The following is a 23981-nucleotide window of genomic DNA, read 5'->3' as shown; positions in this document are numbered from 1 at the left end:
TGCGGTGACTTCTCTTGTTGAGGAGCACGGGCTCTAGGCGCACGGACTTCAATAGTTGTGGCACATGGGCTCAGTAGTTGTGGCACGCGAGCTCCAGAGCACAGGCTCAGTAGTTGTGGCACACAACAATGTTCCCTGCATTGGCAGGCAGATTCTTAACCACTATGCCACCAGGGAAGCCCTTATTATTATTTTTTAATCTGGAGAATTTTAATATTTGGGGATGGATATTTTCAGTTACTTTTAAAAATATATATATACTATAGTGGTCATGGAGAGAAAATGGAATTCAATATGTATGCTGTATGTATGTGTCTGTGTTTATATACATATCTATATATATATATCTGTATAAAGTGTACTTCACATGTTGAATGAGTTAATGATTGATTTCTTACATTTTCAGCTCTGCATAGAGCATCTATAATAAATAAAGCAATGGAGTGAAAGCAGGGATTTCCAGGCATATCCAGTAATGAGTGCTTCTAAAATGATACAATTTCATCTTATATTTTAATGTTACTTCTCTTCAGGGTGTTATGTTTGTGCTATTGGAAAAATGTTATATTATTGTTTGCATACTCTGAAGAATATTGTGCCTGAGAGGAGACAACTTTTCATATGCAGAGGCATAGGCAAGTGGGAAGTTCCTTCTTCCTGCTTGTACATTCCAGGAACGTAACCAGGGAACAAAACAGGTTACTAAAAAGAGAAAGAGTATAGGACTGATTGACTGCTAATTTAAAAATTGGCAAGTGTCCTATGTAGCTAGCTGGCTTGAAAATTATCCCAAACTAGACTCATTGCTGCTTAATTGTAGACATGCCTAAGCATCCAACTCAGTCTGTCTCCAAATGACACAAGTGCTTCTTGTATGATGGAAATGCAGGTGAATGTTTCCTACATGCCTAGAGAACCAACCTAGGTTTAGTTTTAGATGCTCAAATGAAAGCTATGCCATACTGGTTTCTTTCTTTCTGATTCTCCTCACCATGTCTGAATACAGATACTGGTGTGAATGTACATTAGCGTATAGTTTTTAAACAAGATGGAAGCAACAAATGTTCTCTATTGATCCCTAGACCATGTACTGCATTAAACATACAGTGTAAAAGTGGTAATGAAAGTGGGTAAATCTTTGTGCGTTTATTAAAAGTTACAATCTGATATTTAAGTATTTTGAAAACCACTTCAAAGTGAAATGAGTATTTTGGTTGATATTTGGGTTATCTTTGATTATTAATATAAAAGAATTAGATAAAAATTATCTAAAATGTTGGCAATTTTTATATAGTTAGAGCTAAGTATTTTACTCCTCCTCTGGCTTTGCCCTCAACAGAATTATTTAATGATTATAAACAAGTGATATCTTTTTTTGTTACCTTAAGAACCCCTAAAATTAGCTTCAGGGATTTCCCTATCCATCATTCTATGTAGGCTAGCTGGGGATCCACTCTCATCTTCAAAGTCTGCAAAAATGACTTAGGCCAAAGCCATTTTGTTTAGAGATGAGCAGATGACCAAAACTAAGCTTTAAGTATGAATCGTATGACCTATATAGGAACACTCAGAAAGAAATTTCCTTCTTATCTGTTGGTTGGTAATTAATTGGCTGCTACCATGTAACCACAAGCAAAGCATCCTTCTGAGGTTGAGGAGTAATGCTGAGGTTGCCCAAGAAAATGTAAGAAACCAGACCCCAAATATATTATTAGTATTCAGCCAGTAACACAAATCAATAAACTACTTTTTGCTTAAGACAGCTTCAGTCAGGGTTTCTATCATTTGCACTGAAATGAACCCAATTTCACAAATTGTGGGAAATCCTCTTTACACTGCATAATTGCTTTTTACCAAAAATTGTAGTGTTTTAGAAAAAGTTAGATCTGGATGTGATGGAAATTGGCTAATCCTTAAAAATATCCCACTGGAATTACAACTTAAGAATTCTCAATTTATCTTTGTCATTCTTTCTTAGAAATATTGTTCTTTTCCTCCAATACAGAAGGTGGTTGACATAATTTTATTAAGGCTTTACAAATTATGAGAAAGTAGATGGAGGTAAGACACGATGCCTTCAGAAACAAGGATCCTGCTGCATTTTGTGTTTCCATCTTTGATTTATTCCTTTGTGCAAAAGTAGGACATTGAATAGTCACAATCTTTAGGCATCCACAAAGCTACCAGGAAGAGAATAAGAGGCACAAATGAAATTTTAGCCTTATATCTTGACTTATGGATGATGTTAGTCTTGATCAAGTCCTTATTTCAGGGATCTTCTGTATGTTGACTTATTCACTTCTGAAAAAGATAGTTGTAGTCAAAGAATAAAAGTGCCCAGTAATCTCTGTTAAGCTTTGCCCACCCAGTACCCAGATCATGGTAGGCAGGAATTTGTATGCAACCACAGGCTTCTGACTCAATGGTGAGGGGAGTTTGGTATCAGACACTTCCTTGAATAGACTGTAATAGAGATCATCCCCGATTTAAGACTTGGTGTTCCTCCTGTATTCTCTGAAACTGAAGCTCACTCTCAGCACTCCTTTCTGCATTTTTCCTATCCTGTTAACATTTATCACTATTTATCACATGTCCTGGTTATAATGTGCAGGGACTGTTACTCAGGTTAACTTTGGCTGAACTTTTGAATATTTCCTCCTTTTCTCCAGTCTGCTCTTTCTTCAATTAGATTGTGGTATAGTTTGATCAGGCAGTCAGACATTCAAAGGGGTCATCATACCTAATTCCAATTTCAGTAAAAAAATATATATTATATATATATGTATTTATAAATTTTTTTCTGGCTCTTCTCAGAGCACCAGAATTCTGCCTTGCTTGTTCTCACCTTTCTTCTAGAAAATAAAACCCATCTCAAAGTGTTCCTATCTGCTTGCCTTTTGCTTCAAATACAGACTCCTTTAGCTTCCCTGTTACCAAGCTTCACTCACACATGAGGAAACTTGGTTTTTAGTTGGGGCTGCTGACAACTCTGTCCCTGAATTTTTCTTTGAGCATTTTCAGCTGTAACCCTTGGATCCAGTCCTTCCTGACAAATCCTCACTGTCTATGGGACTTCCCACTGGTGGCTGCCTTTCCTTAAGGGTGTGCCCTTGTCAGAGTTCAGCTCTTACTTCCTGATCCTGTGTTGCTAATGCATTCTGATACATCACATCAACTCTTTTCCCTTGGTTTTCAGTTCTCTTTGCCTAGTTGCCCAAAAGAATAGCAAAGGGTTTTTCAAGCTATGAGATACATTATGACTGGATTTTCATTGTGTTAAATATTGTAAGATATGGGCTTTTAAAAATGTTTCTTAGAAATCACCATTTCAGTGTTGGGAAAGTTTAGAATCAGAGAACATCTCAAATTTTTAAAAAAGGTGGATTTTGTTTGTATTGTTTTTTTTGGTCTTGCTTTAAAAAATATGTGAACTCATTATATAATAGCTAGTAATTCTAAGTAGTTCTCTTTTGTTCTTAATTTAGTTCATTGTTGTTATTTGGTGTGAACTTCTAAATTTTATTTTTATTAATGGTGAGGAAAATCAAGCCAATAGTAAACATAGGGAAATACAGAGTCCATATGACTCAACCAATATAAACAATACCAACAATTTAACACAATGTGAAAGACGATTTTTATTTTTCAAGCTTTGTGTGTCAGCTTGACTTCAGGGAAAATAACACTTTCCTTGGTCCGCTTTGAAAACAGGGAGTTTTCTCTCCTCGACTTTCCTGAACTTTGTTAAACTTTTGTTGCTGTTTTCTACTTGTCCTCTCTTTCTCTAATTAAATGGTGATATAGTTTGACAAGACAGTCAAAAATTCAAAGTGACATATGGAGGCTTTCCACTCTGTTTTCTATCTGGGAGAATTATGAAACAAGAATGAGGGAAAGGGAGAGGAATGGTGAAAAATAGAGTTATTGCAGTGATGAAGGGCAGAAGGAAATGTGATGTGAGACAGGAATGAAGCCAAAGAGGTAAAAGAATTGGGGATATGCATTGGGTCTTTCTTTCTTTTCTTTTTTTATTTTTTTTGTGGTACGCGGGCCTCTCACTGTTGTGGCCTCTCCCGTTGCGGAGCACAGGCTCCGGACGCGCAGGCCCAGCGGCCATGGCTCATGGGTCCAGCCACTCCGCGGCGTGTGGAATCCTCCCGGACCGGGGCACGAACCTGTGTACCCTGCATCGGCAGGTGGACTCTCAACCACTGCGCCACCAGGGAAGCCCCAAAATGCAAATATTTTATACTGAATTTTTATATGAACTATGAATCCACATCTTCCCAAATCAGTGAAGAGTTATAGGAAGAAAAAAAAAAGTTTGATTTTATTCATTCCCAAAACGTCTCTATATTTCATATCCTATCAAATGGATTTTATGATGTTCTTTTTGAATATTTGCAGTCATTATCTGGAAAATGTAAATATTTTGAAGTGGTATATATTATTTTCTATATTTTAAGCTAGCCAATATGAAGAAACATTTTTGAACATTGCCGGTAGGATTCTTTAAAAGAGATTAATTCCTTCCAAATAGCATCACCTATATGTAAACACAAAGTATAATTAAAACTGTAAGAGGGGCGGGGCAGATGCAACCTATAGCAGCCCTGCTCAGACATTGGTCCGCACAGCAGTGGCCCCGCCCTCTTCCCTCTCCTCTGTATAAAAAGAACCTGAATTCAGACTGGGACAAGATGATCTTTTTCAGATGCTTTCCGATTAAAGTCATTATTCCTTGCCCCAAAAACTTATCTCCCGCTTTATCAGCCTGTCTTGCTGCGAGCAGAGCAAGCTTGGGCTGGGTAACAAAACTACTTTTTAAGGCTTTGTACACTTGTATGATTTTAGGTGACTGTGTTTCTTTTATGTCTTTGCTGATTGTCTCCCATCCCTACTTGCCCCATTCTGGAGTGCCTTCCATCACTCTCCTAGAGTTTGGTTCTGTGAGTTAAGCACACAAGTTAGTCTTGTCTGTGTAGTTGGCTAAATTATTCAAAAAAAAATTTTTTTTTTTACTCCATCTGATGCCTTTAGTCAGAGACACCTAACATCATACCCAAAGGTCAAACAACCTGAAACTCACCATAGATAGCCACTCTCTTCATCTGCAATCCTCCTCCTTACCCCCAGAATGAGAAATTCTAGTACAAAAATGGGCTTCTGAATTACAGAACTAGTTTTATTTAAATTGCTTGGAAAGAAAATATCACTTCCCACCGAAAACTCATTTGTTCTTAAGACCCCGGCTAACATGTGTTGCTTCTTTGAGCAGATTAGAACTCTCCTCTTCCCACACAAACAGACATACCTCCCTTTGAGTAGATACAGCTCTGTGGCTGCACAAAATTTTAAGCAGAGCACACACTAGATTTCTGCTGCCATGTGCTCCTCAGCTGGGCACCATTCTGCAATGACCCAGCATGTTCAGTCCTATATAAATTGTAATCTCCAGATTAAAAGATTTAGAGACAATTTCTGAAAAGAAATAGGTGGTGGATAAATTGGAAACTGGAATAAACCTGCTTGTACAAAATACTAAGTATTTAACTTTTACATTATACTGATAGGTTTAATTTTGACTATATTAATAATATATGTTTATTTTAGTAGAGTTCAAACATAAAGAAAAAAGAAAAGAAAAATACCAATTTTCCTAGAGTTAGCTGTTATGAATATGAAATTTCCATATTGTTTTTATTTTTTTCCAACAAAGCTCTCACTTTTTTATTACTGAGCCAAAGCACTAGGGTAGAAACACTGACACAAAGAGAAAAATCATTTTCCCAATAAAACACATCCAGCTGTTCAGATAGTAGTGATATTTCCAGAGTGGTATGGTAAGACTTAAGTGACCCTGACACAAAATAAATATGTGTGCCACCTCACATAGGGCTCCTTATAGACCCAGCTTGGTTCTTCTCCATTGTCTTCTCTTGGAGTTGTACCTGATGTTATTACCAGTTTTCATTCGAATCCATTGGGGAATGGAACAATTCTTCTTTCATTTCTTGGCCGGGAATCTCTTGACCCTGAGAGTCTTATGACAAGACATGGCAAGGAGCAAATGCAGCTGCTCATAGGATGGCAGAGAAGAGCAGAGAGAGTTGTTTTTATTTAAAAAGAAAGAATAAACATTACTCAAGTCACTTAACACTTATGTATATTGTAACAATAACTTCTAATTTTATAATGTTTCAAAATGGATATACTAAAATTTACTAATCCTTAGTTGTTGGAAAAGTGAATAGTTTTAAGTAAAATATCTTTCTACAACTTGAATTTCTGATGTTATTCATCTGAATAATGAATTATTTGCCTTTTAATGACAAAAAAATTTCCATCCAAACTAAAGTAGAAGCTACTGCTAGGGAACAGTCTTTTTCTGTTAACATGCATTATTAATACTATTGTAATTATAACCACATTGCTACTGGAGAAAATTATTTTATTATGAGTTTCAGTGTCTGATATTAAGGATTAGACTTTATTCCCCATACTGTAGTTTTAATAGCATAATATATCAAGGATTTATTTACTGTTTTAGGTAGAGCCACAGATTTGTTTATTCATAGACTCTTAAATAACCAGATTGCACAGCTGAAAATAATTTGCAAATTTGATTCATTTTCTGACTTAATCAGGCTTCAACTTTAAGAACATAAATACTGAAACACAAAACATTATTTCTATTGTGATTCTAACTTGCAAAAGTGTAAGAAAGTAATATTATTGCCTATGGTACTATGCAGGTTGCTATTTCTTTGCTTGAAAAGACTCCTTAACTAGAAAAATTGTTTATATCACTGTTTTAAAGTTTGCATTTATTACACATGAAAACACGGAGCCACTTAATCAAAGAAAAAATTGTCTAATTTCTTTCCTGTGGACTGACAAACACTGGGGGTGCAAGAGATATTTTTCAATCTATTTAGACATAGTTGCTTTTAAGCCAGTGGTTCCCTCTTTTACCACCCACTAAGTGCTTCTCTCAGCATCCAAGGTCAGTGGCTATTTTCAATGAAAATTCTATTAACTGTAACTCATTGGTATCATTACTAATCAGATAGTATCTCTCTAATAGCTAACCAGGATTTCTCATAGTAAACTGGAGTAATTTTCAAGGACATTTAAAGTGACTGGTTTGCTTACCTAAACCACAATTTACATGTGGTACTGTGGACCCAATGAACACATGTGACTGTCTGGCTATGGATGGCTACTGCTAATAATGCAGATGCCCAGGAAGCCAAGACAATTGAATTTGACCATGGGATGTCCAGCCTCCTTTAATGAACCAAACATTTGCCACTGACTTGCAGGCTTCCACCCCAGCACCCATTGAGACACATCCATTCTGCTTCAAAATGGCATCAGTCATAGGAAGGTCAGAAGCACCTCTTCCATGCTTTATGGAGCAGCATTTGGTTTCCGTTCCTGGGAAGTAGATACATGTGTGAGCACACACACAATTGCTTTCTGAGAAAAGTCTTTCCTTTCAGATATTTCCACTGCCCACATCCATGGAGGTTGGGGAAGAGTCCTGCCCACACACCTCGCAACCTGGATGCTAAGTTGTGCATAACTCACCCTGTTACACAGCCAACTGAGGCAACAGTTCATTTAAAAGAAACAAACTCAAGATGATGCTTTGTCCTTGTCTCAATTCATAGCCCCACAAAGTTTGATAAGTAGGCTACACGACTGGACATTCCTTTAATGCCTCTGCTTCATGTTTCCCAAAATTATGTCCTAATATTTTACCAAAAAACCATTTATTGAAAAGCCATATGTCTGCATTTCAATTAAACTTGCTGTTGACCATATCATTTATTACTTTGTTTCTAGGGACTAATACCACTCAGAAAAACAAAAGGGGAGGGCTTTAAAAAGTTGTTTTCACATTGAATTGGTATATTTTCTACTGTTAGATAATGACATTTTCCTCTTTCTGTTGATTGCTAAGATACTCAGGTAAACTTTATGCTCATTTGTTGGTCTTTTCTTCAGCTACACCGTATGGCTCACAGTGGAAGCTCAATGAATTTTTGTGATTTTTTTTATTTCATGCTGACTCAACTAGCTCTTGCAATGAATAAGTTTCCTCCCACACTTTTCTTCCTCTTTTTTCTACAAATCTGTTGATTAAATTAAATGTGATAGGAGTACATGGAGACTTCTGGGTGGGATGGAAATGTCCTGTACCCTGATAATAACTATTACATGGGTGTATACAATTGTTAAAATTCACCAAGCTGTATCTCTTTAAGCATAGGTGTTGTTTATAGTATCCAAATTATACCTCAATAAAGATTACTTTGAATAAGAGTGTACAGAGTCAATATTCATGTGTTGAGTGCAGTTCCTTTTGGCATGCTAAAATATCAATACTATCTTTACATGAAAGAAACATATTATTTCAAAATGTAATAAAAATATCCTTGAGAAAGTTTGCAATATTTATATTAAAGATAGTCACTGTGTTTAGAAGTGAGAACAAGAAATTGAGTCATATGAAACAGAGGCAAGTCTCAGGTAGAAAATTAACTCAGAGTAGAACCTTGGGAAATGCTTCCTCTTTTGTAAAATTGGACTCAGTAGCTTCTCATTAAGATTGCAGTAAGATTTTGTGTTTCTACAAGAATTCAGCAGTCAATATGTAGTAAATATATTTTATATATGTATTTTTCTATTGTATTAACAAAAGGCTAAATTGACAGTTTACATAATCTTTTACAAGTCCACGTATATTAAAATGCAATATCCATGATTCCATAGAACACAGGAAATGGAATATTTTAGCGGTCATACCACACATACCAATTCTCCAGGTGTGTTATCAAAAACCTGTAAGAAGCATTATTTGGGGCCCTCTGCTAGGTCCTGGACCCAGGATTCTGGATGTGAGGTCACAGAATTTGGTATTGTATCCTTGAAATTTGCTAAGAATTTGCTAAAAATGTACAGCTTAAGAGTCTTCACCCCCCACCATGTGATAGATATATTAATTAACTAGATTGTGTTAAATATTACACAGCATATACATATATTAAATCCTCACATTCTACAGTTTAAATACATACATTTTTTGGTCAGTTATACCTCAATAAAGCTGAGAAAAAAGAATTTAGGGTCAGAGCTATAACAGTTCTGGGTCATGTCTCCCAGCGAACCCTCAGACCAAGATAAAAAGAGCAAGGTGATACAATAACCACATATGGGTCACCTATCAGCAGAAGGAGGCTGAAGAGAGTGATAAATGGGCAAACAGAATGCATCTCACAATCAAATTACACACTTTTAATGATTAGGAACAAAATCTATAGTTAAATCAAGCCAGTTACATATGATAACCTAAAATGATAATAGACAGAACGATAAAAGAATAAATCATTTAAACAAGAAAATGAGCCAACTGAAGGCAATCTATTCACTTTGAGTCTGAATGAGAGAGGCAGAGAGAAAAGTTCAGTGTCATAAAATACAAGTAGCATCTAAACGTTAAAGCAGAGGCCACAACATCAGATGTTACAGAGACCTAGGAGGATAAGGAATAAGAAAGAACACACATAGGTATGAACACACATGTCCCCCCTGACATATGCCCTTCTCTCACCAATAGTCTCATACTTTGTGTGTTTGAAAGAAATCATCCAAAATATTATTAAAAGAGAAGTCAGATGTAAAGGTATTTATGGGTGAAGAAGCAGAGGCAGGGATTGTAGACTACACATTTGAGAAATAGGATGGTATAATATTAGTTACAGAAGGTATCAGACTTGAGGGAATATTTTTAGGGTGTGCAGACGTGGGCAGTTTTGTGATCTGATCAAAGGAAACAGACAGAGGAAGATTGAGGATGAGAAATGTGTGTAAAGGTGTCTTTTGGGAGAGTAAGAAAATAAATGGATATTTAAGAAAGAATGGAGGATAAAGGTTAATTTATTCATTATTATGTGGCAGCCCCATAAGACATTGTCAACAGGGCACTAATAGGGGTTGGGTATTGGCTCAGGAAAGTGTGGATCGTGTTTGTTAAGGAGTAGAATGGAGTCACATATAGAATTGAATTTTGGAAGAAAGGATGGAGGGAGGAATATATGTTTATATGTACATATTTGCCTTAGTATGTTTGGAAACTATGAATAATAGAGGAAGGAGGCTGGGAGATAGATGAAGACACACTAAATACATGGCTTGGTGAGTAGGCTGAGTTATGTAACTCAGGTTAGGATTATCGGTCTTTAACAAGTTCCAAGTTCTAGTGGGACAGTTGGTGTGACATTGTAAGGCTGAGTCGAGTTGGTCAGTGGTAGAGCAGGCAGGGTCATAGAATGGCTGCCGGAAAATCTGCATTGATATTAACAGCCAACACTTCCTGAGCATTACTAAGTGGAGGGCACTCTTCTAAGTGAACTGCATAGTTTAACTTATTTATTATTTATATGAGATAGGAGCTATTAATATCTCCATTTTTTTTTCAGAGGTACAGAGAATTTAAGTTACTAGGCCAAGATTTAACGGCTTGTAAATGGAGAAGCCAGGCGTAGGACCCAAGCTTCTGACTCTAGAGATCACGCTTTCAACCACAGCATTATTCCACCTCCCATATTAGTGAACTCAATGAGTTGCTAAGTGGGAGTCCTACTTTCTCTTAGGCTGCTCTTCAAGGGACGTTTCAGGCCTACAAAGGAGGTCTGGATAAACTTGCCCTTCTCATCATCCAGAGAAGGCCCTATGCTTTCTGCTGGGTAGAGACTCACGTTCCTTTATGCCTCCAACTGCCCATGTTCTCATTTTCTGCCTCATGTTAGCCTGAGCCGGGTACTGGGTATTGGCTCAGGAAAGTGTGAACTGTGTTTGTTAATGAGTAGGATGGAGTCACATAGAGATCTGAATTTGGGAAGAATGGGTCAGTCTCATTCATTTTTTTCCCATAAACCTACAATTACCTCCCAGACTATCATAAGATTACAAAGGCCACTGAAGATGATGGGGATTGTTTCTGTTACCTACTGCTGTGTAAAATACCACATCAAAATTTAATGACATGAAAAGATGAGCATTATTTCTTATGCTTACAAAATCTTGGAAATTATTGGCTTTCCTTAAGTGATAGAGAGTAATAGTTACTAGTATTTATTGTCATCAACAGGAGCAACAGTAGCACAAATACAAACAATCCACAACCAGGTATTGGAGAACTTATACCTCTTCTATTCCTGGTGCTCCAATACCCTCGAGTCAGGGATGTGAAGTGTGGGGATGGTCACAGATTGTTCCTGGTGACTCCAGGAATGTTTCAATGAACTTAGCATAGTATGTAAAAAGAGCATTGAATCAAACGTAAGAAGACTTGGGGACAGTGTTGTTTCCACCATTTGGTAGCTATGCTAACTTGGGCAAATCATAGTCACTTAGATTCTAAGTCAGTTTCTTAGTATGCCCAGTGGGGCAGATACTCACCTCACTGGCTTGTTACAGTGTGGCAGTCACAATCAGATTAATAAGGTGTGCAGGGCACTTTGAAAAGGGTAAAACAGTAAGCCAGCAATACCTAATATGTATTAGAATCTTTCATACTGTGTTCCTATCTGAAATGCTTTACATGTTATTAAATCGTCTATGAAGTTGGTGGTATTATTCCTATCTTGCTGTTGGGGACCCTGAGGCACAGAGAAGGTCAGTAATTTGTCAAAAACCAGGCAGCTCATAAGTGGCTGCGTGAGGAACCAATGAGAAGGTGCTCAAGGCTGACAGGAACCAAGGAGAGAGGGGCTTGCTCCTGATAGGAAGGGAACTAGAGAAGCCTGTAATAGGTGCTATCATGATGGCACAGAATGAATGGATCCAGTGGAGGCAGGGGCGGGTGTCTGCACGGGGCTGACAGGGAGTACCTGAGTACAGCCTTGCTTGATTATTGGTTCCTGTTCTCTTGGAGGCATTGGATGTGGCAGAGGAAGGCTATTGTGCCTCAGGCTTTATCTCAAGAGGCCACTAATCAGTCCTTCAGTGAACACCACCCCAACTTCTTCCCTCAGGAACTTGAGGCTCTAAGCAAGGGCTTTTTAGTCACTTGGTTTTATACAGAGAAATGAGCTTGGTCCTTAGTGATTTTGTTTGCTACACTAGAATTTATATCTTATTGTTTCTTTCATCCTATTTTTCATTGTGTGAAACAGAAAGAAGATAAAATGTAAGCTTGATAACCTTGGGGATAACCCAGGCCCTAGATGCTCATCTTCCAAGGCCTGAGTCAGAATCCTTAGTAGAACATTCAGGCAATTTCCTCTCCTCCCTACAGAGAGTGATGATCCCTAGGACTTTGGAGAATGCAAACCTTTCCATGCATAAAATTAATGCTGTAATAAAATTTGACAGTGAAAATCCAGGAAAAAATTCACCCCCAAATTATATGCACCCAGCCTGACAAGTGGATTGACTTGGCAAAAATACTGCTGTCTTACCCTTTGTACATTTATTAGCTCTCTAAATGATACCTATAAAGTAGACTGTGGTCTTGACTTTCCTAACTTTGCCAAGTGCTTATAACTTGAGTTGAAAGTAAAGTCACTGATGAAGGATAAGATACTAATCATTTGCAATTTATTTAGCAAAACATTGCTTCATTTCCTCCTTTAGGGAACCACTGTGCTACAGCAAAGGAGAGGAAGAGGTGATCTTAAACTTCAAGGGATTCCTAAAAGGGAGACTGTCAGATGAAGAAGAATTCCAAAACCAAAGGAAGGACTAGCTCACAGGAGCCTATCCCTTCAGTGGAAATCCAGAGAAGTTGTAGAGCTGCCCTCCTGAGACCATGTTGTCAAGAGGATCCCAAGAGGGAGTACATGTACATAAGCCAAGGTGGAGAAAGATCCGGGCCACTTTCCCATGTGCCCAGCTAAAGGAGTAAGCCATGAAAAACTACTAGTATACACATACCAGAATCTAACAATGACAGAAGGTTCTAATGAACAGAGATGTGTCACAAAAGTGACAATCAGTGAGAGTAGAGTGCACAAGGATGAATGAGTTAAGATATATGCATGGTGGGTACTTAGGGCAAAAATCAAGGCAAAAGCTAATATACAGACCTTGTGTGTGCCTCTCTCTTTGTGGCTGGGTAAACGTGGCCTCTTTTGTAATCTATTCTAGAAAGGCTCCCTTAAAGCCAAGGACTACCAGAGTTATCCCTTGATGGATGTTGTCTACAAAAAAGTCATTGGCCTCAACCAAACTAGATGAGTCTGAGAACAGTAGGGGAGGAAGAATGGTCTGGAAATTTCCAAGGGAAGGAAGGAACATATCAACTTTTATATCTGGTCTGGTGACCTGGGATATATAAGAGTGGTCTCTATTGGAGAGTATGTGCAGAGAAGTGCCCACCAAAATAAATAGAAGAAGGACAAGGCTCAGTAGAATGTCTTCTTGTAAGTTTTTAGAATGCCCTCTGCACTTGCTCATTTCTAGCAGAGCTGTTGTTCCTGGGTGACCTTTTAATGGTGAGAGAAAGTAGCTGTTGATGCCACGTGAGCACTCTTGAATTCAAAGACACCCCTGGAATACAAATGGGTATCTTTGGGGTTTCCACTATCAGCTCCAAGGTCTCCCAATCACCAGAATACCAGGAGCAGCATGAAACCTACCAGATATAAGACTGAAGAAAGCATAGTTTTTGGCTGGGCAAAGAATCATTCCAACGCTTACTGTTCATTGTGCTCCATTTGGAGGACAGAGGTGCTTTTTATAAAACAACATTCAAGGAAAGGATAATAATACGTTTTGGGTGAGGAGCTGTGATTCCCCACAAAATACACTGGTCGTAGAGTGGGCATAGATTTCAAAATGTAACTCTACTTTTATCTTCCTCATAAAGAATGTGGGGTGAGAAGATTTACCCACGTACAGCCAAAGTTCCAGTTTTCTTTTCTTTTCTTTTCTTTTTGATTAATTCTGAAGCTAGCTTTGCAAGATTATTTTGAGAAATGAATTGGAATCTGTCACAGGTTAGTGTAATTAATCTGCAAAAATGAAGTTATCCAAACATTTTTTAAAAAGTGGAATTGAATTGTTTAGCGATGAATGTATTTGTTTTTCACCTTAATTACCTTTTAACATTTTATACAAACTTTATATCTAGTTTCTAAGTATCCCTCAGTTTGGGGACACTTATTCAGCTAATTTTAGGAATGCAAATTGTCCGTATTAGAAGTGATGGGCAATGGAGTTTAGAGCTTATTTATGTAGATATTTTTAAATGTCTGTGGTCTTATTGACTAACTGAAAACAAAGATTTTGTTATATATATATATATATATATATATATATATATATATATATATGAGTTATTGTAAGAGGTGATAAGTTCAAAATGATTTTTTTGTTCCAGCTGTACAGCTTGTAGTCAGGCTTTGGAGATTGCTTGAGGAGAGAAACGCTCAAAAATTTGAGACTTCAGATAAAAGCACACATTTTGTTGCCTGAAGCAACAGGGAGAAATCAAGTTGGCTGGTACAATTTTGTCTCATCTTATTTCTTCCTTGATATATAATTGCTCTTTAGTGGTTTATAGTCACTGAAAGTCTCATCTTTCTACATGTAACATATTTCTGTAGAAATTTTAAAATAACAAAATGAACACTGTCAACTGCACTATCTCCCTTCTAAGCTTGGTTATTTGTAAACATTTAGGACAAATTTCTTTTCAGAAAGTTGATTGATTGGCTGACCCCATTTTGAATAACGTAGGACAATCTATTTCATAGAGAAAAAAGATAACTATCTTCTATTTTGAAGCAACTCAACTTTAAAAACACAGGCATCTTTAGCGTTCAAATAATCAAAGTTAAATTCCTTTCAGAACCGTGACATGATAGACCTTTCATTGTGTGTTTTGATTAACTGGCTGATTGATTGATGGGTCTTCTCAACATTGGGCTTTTCTTTTCACAGTTGATTGTGAAAGTGTCTGCAGTAAAAGGACCATGCTGTGTATTTTGTGAATGAATTCAGCTGTCGGTCTTTTATGTGTAGTTTAGACTATAGATCGGTAGGCATTTGGACTTCAAGGCTGTGCTTCAGCTTCTTTATTCTTTTAATGATGTATTTCATATATCTAATACATAAAATATACACTATATCAAATTACAATACAAAGGTTATGTTTCTGAAAAAGCATTAATATTTAAAAGGTATGGCATTATTTAACTATATCATCAATATTTTATTAATGAAGAGTTAATATTCAGTGGTTTAACTATTTCTGCCACTGTATAATAATACTTCTCCAGTTCTGGCTTGTCCAAAAATCTTCCTGCAGTAATGGAGGGAGACATTTTCTATTTGTGACCCCTATATGTTTGAAAAGTTAAAAAAAAATTCCCAATTAAACTTCCCCCAGATTCTAAAACCAGGGTGCTGAATTCAAATTCTGATTCCACATTTTGTCACTGTAGGACCTTGAGTGAGTTTACATAACTGCCCTGTGCTGCATTCCTTCTTCTCTATAACTAGGATCATATTACCTCTTATACTATTATGAAGATTGCATGAGTTATTAGGTACCTGGCATATAATAAGTTATAATTATTACTTTTTATTATTCTTGATAACCCTAATGTAGAGAATTGTCACTCAAATCCATAAATTGCTAGGTGAGAAAGGATGTTGGCAACATATTAGAATTCCAGAAGGCCTGTTCTTTCTGAATCTTACTATAAGCACCACTGTAATTAAATCATAAAAATCAAGATATTTCATCAATTTTCACTAAACAAACAGTTACTGATTATCTACCAAGTGTCACACTTTGTATTCTCCTTTAAGGATATACTGATTATCTACCAAGTGTCACACTTTGTATTCTCCTTTAAGGATACAAAGATAAATAAAACAAAATCTCTTCTTCTAATCTTAATAAAATCGGAAGGTTCTCAGGCCTTTGAACATTTGTGACCTGCTTTGCACCTAGAGGTATATTCAGAGCCTGGGGTAACTGAATCAGGGTAAGGTGCTGTCCAGATAATCGTCAATGTGATATGTGAAGATCTGTGTGGTCACATCTTTCAAAGGCCCCATAGAGCATCATTAAAAATATAAATTTCATAATTGAGTTTTACTGATATTCAGAGAGGAGATAGAAGTTGCAATGCCCTTTGCCTTCAACACCCTGCAAACCTGGGGCCCAGGGTGATCTACTGGAGGGCCATGCAATTGCCCCAGACCTACTCGAGACACAGACCTGATTGTGGTGACATGAATCCACAAACTGGCTTAAAGATGAAGCTATTTAACTCCACCAGGGAATGGGAAGTTGTCTTGATAGAATTATAGAGAATTAAAATCACAGAGAGACATTTCTAGTCTAAAGATTAATTATAATACACACTGCTTTTGAAATTAATCCTCTCATTGTATAAATGTCACATACTTGGGGTGTTTGAGTATTCATGGCGATCAGAAGATAGCTGGAGAAGGGCTTTAATGAAAGCCCTTTTAGTTATCCTAAAAAAGACAGAGACTTAAATACTTAGAAAGATACTCAGACAAATGTTAAATTTATGCTATATCATTTTCCATTGTTTTCGTTGGTTGAAATAAATTGAATAAGCAAAAGGGGACACTGTGCTTTAGTGGGGAGAGGGTGGTTTTAAACCAGGCAGACATGGATGGAGCATAGGGTGATGTTGTAAAGGGATGTTGAACCCTAGCCTATGATTCTATATATGTAACCTTGGGTGAGATACTAAATATTTTATTCTTCTAGGACCTCATATGCATAAACCAAAAGCTGGTTTGTGGAGTAGTACTAATGTGTATAAAACATTTGGCAAGGTGTCTGTGTGTCTGGCATTTCAACAGAGTCTCAATAAAGAGCAGTTATTTGTTTATTTTAGCCACTGTGACGAGCGCATCTAACACTGGACCTGCTCCAACCCCCCTTTTTGGAAAGTATTGTGTTACCTTCCATTCTGGGTTAGGTGACCCTACTTGCTTGCACATTTTCCCTACTGGACTATAAATTCTTCCAGGGCAGGAACTGAAACTTTGTCAATACCTAGTAAAGAGTTTGCCTCTTAGAATTTAGTCAGTCAGTTTGGAATGCTGAGTTCCACTCTATGTACCAGAAAGTTCTAGACAATAATAAATTAAGTTCTGCAGAGAACAGAGATCTCCAGTAAATATAATTCTTTACCTGTGATGGACAGAAACAATAGATGGAATATATCTTGATTTAAGTAACAGTTTTCTATTTTGCTTAATAATAGTATACCTTTGATTTTTTCTGGAAAATCACTTGAATGACAATTATTTAACAAGAGATTATTTTTAACTAATCTAATGTTTATCTGATACAGTGTTATAGGTACTGAGTGAAACACACCGAGGAGAGGAGTTTCTTTCAGGCATTATTTTTAGTACAGTGGACCATTAAATATTACATAGTTCATTCTCTTGCCTACAGTAAAGCAACCATGAAAGCTAGCTGTCTTTCTTCCTTCAACAATTGATAAATGATAGAAACTATTTAATGCAGTGAAAATGTCAATTAACATGGCAAGCCACTCAAAAGTTACAATTAGTAATTTAAATGATCTTGAAAACGGAATAAATTTTCAGAACTAAATGGGGCAAAGCCCCACAAATCAATGTGTTTTTCTCCATAAAAATCAATCAAATTTACAATGAAGAAAAAACGATCATATTTTTAAACTCAGCTACAAAATTGCTGAGTTGCTAAATTCTTCAAATTCCATAAAATCATGGGTTATTTATTTTACTGTCCCCTTAGTTCATTACACAATAGCAGAACATTTACCACGACCCCTTAGGAGCTACACTGAGGTTATTGACTATTAGAGGCTGTAAATAGCAGAGGGGCACATTCACAGATTTCATGTCTTTGTTCAGTTACATCTTTATTTTTTGGATTCTTGGCAAAGTACCCGTAAAAATGTGCTGAATATGGGCATGTCTGTAGACTATTGCATTTGCACAGCAAATTGAGTCATGTTTTTCTTTTCTGTTTTCAAAACAGTGTCATTTAATCAAAAGGAGATCTGAGAGTGGGAGGGAGGGAGACACAAGAGGAAAGAGATATGGGGATATATGTATATGTATAGCTGATTCACTTTCTTATAAAGCAGAAACTAACACACCATTGTAAAGCAATTATACTCCAATAAAGATGTTAAAAAATAAATAAAATTAAAAAAAAGAGGAGATCTGATTATTGAATGAAACCTAGACATACATTATGTATTTATTTATTTTTTTGGTCTCTGTAAAGGTAGTTAAAAGGCAAATTTCTGAATCTCTTGAAATCATGGCACAGTATTATCTGGCCCTATTGAATAGTTTTGTGCTCACTAAAATATAACACTTTTAAAAAGTTGACTTAGGGTCTTCTTTGTTAGGAAAAAGCAAAACAAGTTCATCACGATGAAAAAGCAATAATTAATAACAATATAATGTTTTAAAGTTTATATCGCTATTTTCCAAGAAATATTTGACATTTCCTTATTCATGAAATACTTTCATGGTTTCTTTCCTACCTCACTGGCCACTTAGTATTGCTCTTGACTTCTAGAACTCTAAGTGGAGCATCTTTTGGGTCCAATGCACTCCTATCTTCTCTGTTCCACTTACATAGCACATTACCAAGTGAGCCCACCTAGCCCCAGGGCTTGAATTTCAACAGAGTGATGCAAAAACACATGTTTACAACCCCAATCTCTTTGCTGAGTTTCAGACCCTTATGTTCTTTAGACTAAGGAGCATTAACTCTTGGAGGTTTAATAGGCATGCCAAGTTTATTATGTCCAAAACAGAGTTTCTGATCCCTCCTTCAAACCAGCAACTCTGCAGTCTTCCCTATCTTGGTAAAAGACCCACAGGGGTTGTCTTATTGGTAAGGCCGGAAACTTGGGACTTCTCCCTATTTTCTCTCTCTTTCTGACATCTGATTTCCAGTCCATCAAGAAATTGTGTTTATTCTAAATGGACACTTCTCCCCAACAGCTCTGTTCCTGCCCTAGTTTAGGACACCATCATACCTTGCCTGAATAGTGCAATACCTCAGATTATTTTCTCTGCTTTCATTCTTACTCTTCCCCCATCGCTCCATCCCACAACAAAACATCCAGGGAGAGTTTTTCAAAATTTTAGTCAGAACCCCTACTCAAAACCTTCCAAAGCCTCCTCTCTCAGTAACAGTCAAATCTAAAGTCTTTAATCATGACCTGCCAGGCTGCACAGGAGCTGACCCACATCGACCTCACTCACTCATCTCATATCCCTCTCTTTCCTCCATATGCGATCAGCCTCATTCACACTGGCTTTTCCTCACCAGAAATTTTTCTGCAAGGTACAGATAGTAAATATTTTGGGCTTTTTAGGCCATTTGGTCTTTGTTGCAGTTCCTCCATCCTGCCAGTGTAACATACAAGCTACGATGTACAGTATGCAAACAAATGAATGTGCATGGCTGGATTCCAATAAAACTTTACTTTTAGGGAGTGAAACTGAATTTCATTTTTTTTTTGTGCGTGTGTGTCATAAGATATTATGTTTTTGTATTTTTTGCAACCACTTAAAATATAAAAACTATTCTTAACTCATGGACTGTAGAAAACCAGCATGGGCTATATTTGGCATATGGAAACTAGTTTGCCAACCCTTGTTCTGATGCTCCTTAGACACAATAAGCTTGGCCTCATCTCAGGGCCTTTGCATTTGCTCTCCCATCTTCTGGACATCTAGATGTTTCTCCCTGATCTTTGTATAGATTTCTCCTTCAGATCATTTATGTCTCTACTCCTACATCATTTCCTTGGAGAGGACTTTCCTGACAACCATTCCCTGCCCTCTCTATGCACTCATCTTGCTTTATATACTTTACAGCACTTATTTCCGCTTTGAGTTAAATGATTTAATGGTTTTCTTGTTCAGTGGTCTGTCTTTTCTACAAGAATGTTGGCTTTATATGGGCAGGGTCCTTGTCTTTTCCTCTACTTTTTTCCCAGCTCCCACTGAAATTATATTCAGTTGCTCAGTGTTTGCTGAATGGATGACCTTATAATTGGAGCCATTGCTTTTGCTTAAAAGCACAGACGTTATTGTAGAATGGACTAATGTTCAAGTTTTAATTCTGTGATTTGTTGGCTTAACGAATCTGTCTGGTTTACCTAAGGTTTGTAAGCTTCAGTTTTTTTTTTATTTTTCATTAAGAACATATGATTAATAATAATAACACAGAGCTTGACTGAAAGGATAAAGGAGAAGATATGTATAAAGAGCTTAGATCAGTGCCTGCTCTAAACGAGTAATAGACTTTACATGAGTGTGAATTCTTATTCCCTTCATTGGACAATAAACTTTGAGGGCAGAGATTATATATTTCTTGCCTACTAGTATACTCTTGGTTTCTGGCACATGGAAAGGTCAATAAATATTGCTGACTTATGAGTGAATGAAGGAATGAACTCTACAGAAAGTCAGACACTCCAAGTGTGATAGCCTTTTAACATGCAGTGGTGGTATTAATCAAAGTAAATATGTTTCCTTTTGTCAGATAATCATAGGAATTTGATTGCTTTATATCACTGTATTCTAAACACTGGGTTCTTGATGGCCAACTATTAGTTGACCTCTGAACACTATGAGAAACCTGAGATCTGGTAAGTTCAGTAGCTGGTGAGGTAGCTCTTTCTAAGTTCATCTTAGCAAACAAGAACATTTGATTCTAAGGAGTTAGGAGACTCATCAGAATTATTTATTAATCTACAAAAAATGAGACAATATAGCATATCTAATACTATGATCTTCTCAGGGTCTTGCAAGAGACTGTTTTAGTTTGTGAGGGAACTGCAAAACTCTCTCTACTAAAAGTAAGGATTGGCAAAGCTGCAGTGTATGGAATTGACCCTCCAAAGAGTGCTCATCTTGGTCAGGTCTATAAGTTTAATGGCTCTTGGAATTGCATTCCAAGGGTGTTACATCTAAGAGTCCTCTTTGGGAATTCTGACTCTCTCCATTTGCAGACTTAGACCAACTTTTATTTTCTTAGATTACTCTGAACTTGCTCTTGATTGCCAGTAGTTTTTCTGGTCCACAATCCATGTGATTGTTATGTGATGCAAAAAGATCAATAACCCTTCTGAAGTTTTCATTTCAGTCTAAAATAATTTCCTATATCCTACAATTTTGCCAAGAAGAAAGTTAAAAAGATGTTGTTAAGCTATTAGAACATATAAAGTATGTATTTGAGCCTAATAAATATGATTGTACATTAATTATTTAAAGTATGTCTTCAGGAAATTTTTGAATCACATGTATTTTTCTCCTTGCACTTGATTTTCAGTGTACACATAGAACTGCACTGAAAACACCTCAGAAGGAAGAGGACAATTTTGAAATACGTTTTACTTAAAAAAAAAAAGAAAACAACTACTATAACAGAAACAGAAGGACATTACAAATTATATAGGAGCTGTATAGTTGGTATTTCAATGTAGTCAAACATTTACTTTGAGCTGTGCTACCTGAAGTTCAATGTGGTCTGCAGAATATTTCAGTTCATTAACAGGGATTTTGTCAACAAATATGTTTTTGAGCTAAACTTTAAGGTAGAAAGTAAATTTATCTGCACATTTGCGTTTGATTCCTTTGCTTTAAACATTGGTAAATTGTTCTAATCACAGTTTGAAGTGGAGCAATACAATTCATAACCAGATATGGTTTCCTTTCAATCATGAGAAATATATACTATATATATGTTTATTGTGTATATACATAAATACTATATATTTTTCATTTATTTGTATTTATATGTGTTTCTATGTATATTTACATGTTTATGTAATAAGTCTCCACAAGGATGTTCATTTCAAGTAACAGAAAAAAAGTCTAACATAGCTTAAGTAGAGTTTATTAACTTATAGAACACGAGGGCCAGGAGAGAACAGTTGCAGGGCTGGTTAGTTCAACTGCTTAGCAATATTACCAAAGGCTCACCTGTCCTCAGAACTTCAGTTTTAACCTCAAGCTTGTTCCCTCATAATTGTAATTTGGCTGCCACAACGCCAGCCTTTATTGCGCCTCAGTCTTATTCAGGGAACAGGAAAAATAATTCTTATCAAATACCCTCTTTTTTTTTTCTTTAAATCAAAGGCTTCCTTAAAATATTTCTTCTTTTAATAGAAAAAAAGCCCATGTCAATTTGTAGATAAATTATTCTCAAGGATAATGGAATTTCTAATAGAGACTTGATCAGGCTGAGGATAGAGCCACCTCCGTCAGGGCATGACCAAGTAAAGGGCAGAAGTGGTCATTTGATCCATACTGCTGCTCTGCTAGCCTGGAAAATATGGGGGAAAGACTTACAGAGATAGCAAATCACTGCTGATAAAAATACCAACTTCCTGTTACCCACAAGTGCTAACATTTTTAGTTCTTTTATATTTGCTGTGAATTTTTAAGTCAATAAAATCAGGCAAGGTAACAAACTATGGTTACCAAAGGGGAAAGTGAGGTGGGGGGGATAAACTAGGAATTTGGGATTAACAGATGCACACTACTGTATGTAAAATAGATAAACAACAAGGACATACTGTAGAGCACAGGGAATTATATTCAATATCTTGTAATAACCAATAATGGAAAAGAATTTGAAAAATAATATATATGTTTATATAACTGAATCACTTTCCTATACACCTGAAACATTGTAAATCAACTATAGTTCTATTAAAAACAAACAAACAATGGGAATTCTCTGGTGGTCCAGTGGTTAGACTCAGCGTTTCCACTGCAGGGAGCCTGGGTTTGATCCCTGGTTGGGGAACTAAGCCGTGGGTGCAGCCCAAACTAACAAACAGACAAACAAACAAGCAAGGTATAGAGTCTATGTAAAATTGTATCTTTCTTTTCGTGATCCTTAAAGAATTTAAAATATAAGCATTTTGAAGCAAAGGAAATCAAAGCAGAGTCCAAATTGTTAAAAATATAGATATTTTAAGTGGATTTATTCTGGTATTTTCTTACAGAGTAAGAGAGTGTGTTATTTCCTTATTACATGAAGAGGAGATGAAGGAGTTAAACAGTGATACAGAAACAGTTTTCAAATTTTACCTTGGTAAGTCTATTAAACATTGTACATTTCAAAATATTCAATGAAATCATATTAAAATGCACGGTTACATGATATATATATATATACAAGTATGTATATATTTCATGATGATTGGCCTCAATTAGAAAATCATATTGAAAGTTTTTAAACACTTTATTAGCATCTAATCAATGGTTTACTGGATAAAGAAATTTGTAAACAAAAGAAATCAAAAGCATTGTGCGTTATGTTTTTTCCAATTTATTAAAGGAAAATTATTCTTTGAGGTTACTTGACATTCTTTGAGACTGAATAGAAATAACAACCTGCCTTCCTGGAAACACACCTCTTTATTGTTTCATTGATATATAAGAACATGATTTGGTATCAACGGCTTATTCCCAGGTTTCTACGGTTCTCACACTCAGTTTTATTCATATTCCTTGCCCATTACAGGGAAACATGAACCAGTGAATATGTCAAGAAAAAAGGGATTTGGACCTAAAACTGAACTGCCAGGCAGGATCACAGAGTAAAAGAGGGATTTTTTTTAAGCCTGAAACAATAGGAAACATAAATGGCATACAGTTACATGTTTCTGTGTAAGACAAAGGAAATTTCTTATCTTTACCTGAGGATGTTTCCTGAGCTGTCAGTCACTTTCAATGGGAGTTCAAATCAAGTCATTTGTTAATGTTGATATTAACTCTGAAAAAAGAAAAAAAGAAAAGAAAAGGAAAGAAAAAGAGTTCACAGCATTATGAAAACTCAAAAACAAGTACAACCACAAAGTTTTAAATTGGTAGTTTGCTTTAAAAGTTTTTCTCCATTCATAATTTTTCTAATACAAATTAAAAATGGTATTTTG

General features: G+C 36.3%; 1 pseudogene; it reads right to left on the bottom strand.

Annotated features, from left to right (window-relative positions):
• Positions 1-5902: 5902 nt before the first annotated feature.
• Positions 5903-6058, bottom strand: LOC105748956 (60S ribosomal protein L39-like; annotated as a pseudogene).
• Between the last annotated feature and the right edge of the window lie 17923 nt (positions 6059-23981).

The sequence above is a fragment of the Orcinus orca genome, chromosome 5, assembly GCF_937001465.1.
Source record: "Orcinus orca chromosome 5, mOrcOrc1.1, whole genome shotgun sequence".
Lineage (NCBI taxonomy): Eukaryota > Metazoa > Chordata > Mammalia > Artiodactyla > Delphinidae > Orcinus > Orcinus orca.
The sequence above is the reverse complement of the archived record's forward strand: the minus strand, read 5'-3'. Positions and strand labels throughout refer to the sequence as shown.